We start from the raw sequence: 6,358 nt of genomic DNA on the forward strand, positions 1-6,358 counted from the left end.
TTTAAAGAGGGAGAAAAGCATCCGTCTTAAACAGCACCTGGATTATTTTAAGGGTGCAGTTGGCAGGCAGATGCATCCGTAGCTGTAGTGGTAAGATACGCCATCAAATTTTATCATGGTATATAATTTTGATGTAAAATGTTCTTAGGATTATCACAAAATCTATTTTTATATCTAATTATAAATTTTTTTAAATTTAAAAATGGTTAAAATCAAATATATCTATAAACATATGAAAATATTGAAAATGAACGGTGTAGATAATATGTTGTAAAATGCACTATTTCTAAGACTTAAAATCTTTTTATTTTTCATGGTCATACATCTCGATGTCGAGATGATCAATCAAAAGGTTTTTCAACATTAAAACTATCTTTTCTGATGGATTTTTGAGGTCCATTCATAACTCTACATTATAAAGTTGCAACCTTATATAAACTTTTTTTCTTATTTTAATGGATTTTAAACTATACAAACCCTAAACCCTAAACCCTAAACCCTAAACCCTAAAACCCTAAACCCTAAACCCTAAACCCTAAACCCTAACTTTGTTTTTTTTGTTATCTGACAACTATTGGTAATGCATTTTGTCACTGTAAAGAAAATCATGATACTTTCATATGTTAGAGCGAGAGAGAGCTCTTTAATATGAGAGAGAGAGAGTGCGCATAAGAGAAATAAGAGCAAGTAGTACCCTACCGACTAGTTTCATTCTATAGGGGTGCGGTTTGTATAGAGATAGGCTCTAAACAATCAAATTAAAGCCCACCTTCACATGGTATGGAGAAATGTAGTTTCAATGCTGGAAATCTTGATTATCCTGAAAATATATTTTCATCTTTAATTATCAAATTTAAAACTTTAAAAATAGTGTAGATCGAACAGATCTATAAAAACTTGAATAACTTAAAAATTAATGGTCAAAAATTGAGTTACAAGTGCACTATTTTCAAAACTTGAAATCCATTTTTTTCTCAAGTCCATGCATCTTGATGTCGAGATGATGAATTTGAGGATATTTGGGCATCAAAACAACCTCTTCTAGTGAAATTTTTGAAGTGGCTCTAATTTGATTGTTTAGAGCCTAGGCTCTATATAAACTTTTCCCTATATAAAAAAAGAGTATGAATACTTTGTTTATATCTAATAATTAAAGAAATTTATGGGATTACGCAAAAGAGACGAACAATTTAATACTTTCATATACATTTTGATCGAATTTTATAGAAAAACATGTATACTTCGCCTAATTAGAGAAAATTATTGAATTACTCATAACAGATGAACGATTTAACACTTTCATATATATTTTGATTTAATTTCAAAATACCCATTAACGATATATAGCATTGAGTTAGAATAGTTGCAAATGGGTAATTTCTTGAATCGTTCGTCTCTCATGAATATTTTAAATTTTCTTTAATAATTATAATAGCCTAAGATTAAGCCGAAACTGTCCAATTTTTAAATGGGTCAAATCCAAGTATTAGAAACTTACGATCCCTTTTTCTTAAAATATTAAAACAGTGATTCTAAAGTGGATCCCAAAGTTTCATCATCGATATCATCATCATCATCGAAGCTTTATCTCAATTATTTGAGGTGGCTACATGAATCATATTCATCCATTCTTATTAATCAATGGCTATACCCTTAGTAAGACAAAAAGTCACTATATTTTTTCTCACTACTTATATCTATATCCTTTTGGGCATTTTCTTTTTTTGTTAAGAGTTTTCTACTTGAACCAAATCGCATCTCTTAACAGGTGCTATATTAGGTTTACTTTGCACGGTCAGCACATCTAAGTTTACTTTCTTTCATCTTACACCTATTAAAGTTATACCTAAGTTTCTTCATATGCATTCTGAATTCTATATTTTTTGTCTTGCCACTCATATGTATCAACATCCCCATCTCTGCTAAGCTCATCCTATGGGTATATTGTTTCTTGACCATTGAATATTTTATCCCATAAAGTATGACTGGTCTTACTGTCGTCTTATAAAACTTCCCCTTCAGTCTCAATGGTATGTAACGATCATATAAAACTCCGGATGCACATCTCCACTTCACCCAGTCAACTCCAATTTTATGAACAATATCTCCATCAATATCTTCATTCTCCTGGATTATCGACTGTAAATACTAAAAAAAATATTTTTTTAGATATATCTTGACCATCAATATTAATTACTTTTTTGTTTTTACTCTTATTATTACTAAACTTGCATTATACATATTATGTCTTCGTCTAGCTAATTTTAAAACCTTGATATTATAAAGCATCCTTCCAACGTTCTAACTTTGCATTGATGCTACCTCTGGTCTCATCGATAAAACATATGCCATCCATAAACAATATACACTATGGTACCTCATCTTGTAAGGATCTGGTTAACTCGTCCATAACCAAAACAAAGAGATATGGGCTCAGTATTAACCTGATGAAGTCTCACTGTCACTAAAAACCTACTTGTCTCTCTTCTAGTAATCCTCACACTAGTTAGTCTCCCTAATACATATATCTCACCATGTCAATATAAGCCTTTGGTATTTCCTTTACTTTCGAACACTCACTAAATTAAGTCTATAGGTACCCTATCGTATGCTCTCACTAAATCAATAAAGGTCATGTAGAGGTATTTTTCCTTCATCCTAAATTTCTCAATCAATTGTCTAAGTAGAAAAATGACTTCGATAGTTGACCCCCTGGCATAAAACCGAATTGATTTTTAGATAAACTTGTTTCATGCTTTAATCGTTACTCAACCAATCTCTCTCACAGCTTCATAATGTAGCTCACAAGTTTGATCACTTGATAATTCGTATAATTTTGTGTGTCTCCTTTGTTGTTGTAAATAGGTACTACATTATTTTTTCTCTATTTATCTAGACTTCTCGCTGCACAAGGGTAGTGTGGCCCATCACTTAAAAAGAGCACCCAAATATGAGTATATAACATTGATTCAAGGTTTATGATAAGATGTTATAAAATTTTATGTTAGCTGTCTACTTAACACAAACCACTTGTTTTACTGAGACTTGGGACATAAAAAATTTAATGTCTTTTACCATAGACCCTAAAGTTTCATTGATTGAAAAGTCAAAAGATATCTGACTTGACTAAAAGATTGTAGGCTGGAAAATTGTATCTATTGATATTACTACGACCCCAACTTTTTAAAATGTCTTTAAAAAATATCATCTTAAGATTGAATATAAGACCAACTGCCACATTCAAGTGTCTATGAAATTAAATGCCCAATTCCATTTTTTCTTTTAAACACTCAACTTGTGATTTTAAAGTATCTTAAATTTTGAATTTTAAAAAAATGTACAAATGGCCTCTTTCATAAAATCCTCCTAAGGGACCCTATAGTGTAATCTCCCTAGAGTAGGCTGTAAGCTTCTAAAACCTGGGGCTAGGGGTCTTGTTTTCATAATAATTCAAGACGTTATGATAACATGACGTCCTTTCACTTTGACCAGCTAGCCTAGTGGAGTTAAGTAATTACCATAATTAAAAAAAAGAGTTGTATACTATAAAACCATTTATTTTTTAATCCAACAGGGTTATAATCATTATTATTCATTGAATTTTTAGGTAACGGATTAAATGTGTCACAACAATTTGAAAAATTTTATTTTTGATATTGTCCCTGACGCATCCTTGATCACCCCATTCTACATCGAACAATCAATTAATAATTGTGATAATTTTTAACCAAAAATAAATAATCTTATTATACATATTTTCAATAAAAAAAATTGGGGAGCATAAAAATGGTCTAAATAAGTAAAAAATGCCACATGTATTTTTAGATATTATTTACAAAAAAACCATTTATCTTTGGGTACAGTTTGTATATATCTGAGGCTCTAAACAATCAAATTTGAGCCCACCTTCAAATAGTATCAAGAAATATGGTTTTAATATTATAAAACTTTGTAATAACCTTAAAATATATTTTCATCTTTAATTATAAAATTTAAAACTTCAAAAATAGTATAGATTGAGTAGATTTATGAACTGTTGAAAATCTTGAAAATTGATAGTAAAAAAATGCGATACAAGATGCACTATTTCCAAAACTTGACATCCATTTTTTTCTCATGTCCATGCATGTTGATGTCGAGATGATCAATTTGATGTTATTTGGGTGTCAAAACAACCTCATCTGGTGAAATTTTTGAGGTAGGCTCTAATTTGATTGTTTAGAGCCTAGGCTCTACATAAACTTTCCCTTTTATCTTTTGTACACGGATGTCACAATCATTCTCACTCATTAGATGTCAAATTGGATGGCTTGATGTGAGTCATGAAGTCCGAAATTTTTTTTTTTAGAACTTTGTGTTTATTCAGTAACACTCTTACAACGATCCATTTTGTATACATTTTCAATAAATAAAAACAACAAGGAGCATAAAAATGGTTTATTTAGGGAAAAAATGCCACATATATTTTCACGGATTGTCTAAAAATAGACCATTTATCTTTTGTACATGAAAGTCAAAATCATTCTCAATCATTAGATGTCAAATACCCATTTGTACACTTTGTGTCTATTCAATAACATTCTTACAAATACCCATTTTAAAATTTAAAGAAAAAAAATGATATATATGAAAAAGAAATGATCTCTTTGTACACAATCCCATACTGTACAGCATCGTTTACAAAATGGATTCACGCCCATGATATTGATATTGGTTTTACTGAAAAAATGATACTTGAAAATGAAGAATGAAAATAACAGCCGTTACTGTAAAAATATTGAAAATAACGGTCATTGTATTCAAACAAAATCCTAGAAAAGTTTAAAACAAAATTTTCAATTGTTTCCCAAAATTTCCCTTCCTTATTTTCCATTTCTTTTACCATTCTAATACTTCATCCCTTCCCGTTTTTCATCTGTGTTATAACGACCATCACCATTGTAAAGTGGAAAAGACGTAGCACCCGTTTTTTTAACTTTGTTCCTAGAAGTGAACCGCTTTGGAACCTTGGTTTTAACTTTTAACGTTGAGAGAGAGGGAGTGGAGTGGACACGGAGATGGGTTACGTTGATCTTTCCACGTTTCTTTCCAAAGTTATCATCGTCATTAATTCGGATTGGTCCTATTTTTTTGGACTAGTTCATTTACCCATATGTTTTTTCAAAATGTCACTAAAAATTTTGTCTATTTTTCATCGCAACTAAGAAGCACTACCGCGCCTTGTTTATGAGAAACGCTCTAGTTAACCCTTACTCATTTCTCACTTTGCTCGGGTTATGATACAATGTGCTGCTTCAAGGAAATACCTGTAGGTTCTTGATTCATAATAAGTTTTGATAAAGTTTTACGTTAACTGTCTACTTAACACAAATCTAATCTCTTTAGCTGGGCATAACAACATTATTATTTTATATTGGTATTGTATATTATAGAACAAGTTAGGAAAAATTCCGTATAGACATCTAATTCCTCATATTATTTCATAGTAGACCCTCCTTCCGTTTTTCTTTCAAGTAGCATAAAGAAACCGTTAAATATTTTACCGTACCCCCTCATCTCTTATCTCCCTCTTTTATTAACTTTTGACAATAAAAATTAGCACGAACAAATTTTTTTATACCATTTCAACTCAAAAACTTTTTAACATTTTTTTTTCTTTCCACCCATTAAAAAAGTCTTTGAGTTAAAATAATATGAAAATATTTGTGAAGGCTAATTTTTGTGGTCAAAAGTCAATAAAAGAAAAAATTAAGAAATGAAGAAGTACGGTGAAATCCTTAAAAATTTCTTTTTACTGCTTGAAAAAAAAACAGAAAAAATACCTACCATAATAGAATATGAAGAATTAGAAGCCTATACAAAATTTCTCAACAATTTGTCCCAGTGCAAAAAGTCACATTTACTCATGCCTATCATATATAAAATTCATCAATATAGGATATGTCATAAAGTTGAAAAAAAGCTTTTTAAACTTTAATTTTAATTAATAGTACACTCGTAACCACCGAATTTCATAAAAATGGGTGAAAGAGAGAGATTGTGGCATCTTGTATTAAAAAGTAAATAATGACACCTTTCGCATTTTAGTGAAATTAAAAGCTTGATGATAATTTGAAGCTAAAACCTCCAAATACAGTGAGCCACGTCGATCCTTATCACTCTTCTCACTTTTTTAAAGTTTAATGTTCACGATATTTGTCTACACTGAGAGCGATCTCTCGGGTAACCAACTTAAGTCTTTGACCAACCTTTTTAATGTTTAAAAAATCTGATCCGTGGGGTCGATGGTCCATCTCCAATCTCGATTTGAATGGTTGTATTGACAATTTGGATTGTTTTCAAATCGTCTAGATTGATT

Source organism: Amborella trichopoda, chromosome 7 (genome assembly GCF_054954075.1).
Source record: "Amborella trichopoda isolate Santa Cruz 75 chromosome 7, AtrichopodaSantaCruz75HAP2 v2.0, whole genome shotgun sequence".
Taxonomy (NCBI): domain Eukaryota; kingdom Viridiplantae; phylum Streptophyta; class Magnoliopsida; order Amborellales; family Amborellaceae; genus Amborella; species Amborella trichopoda.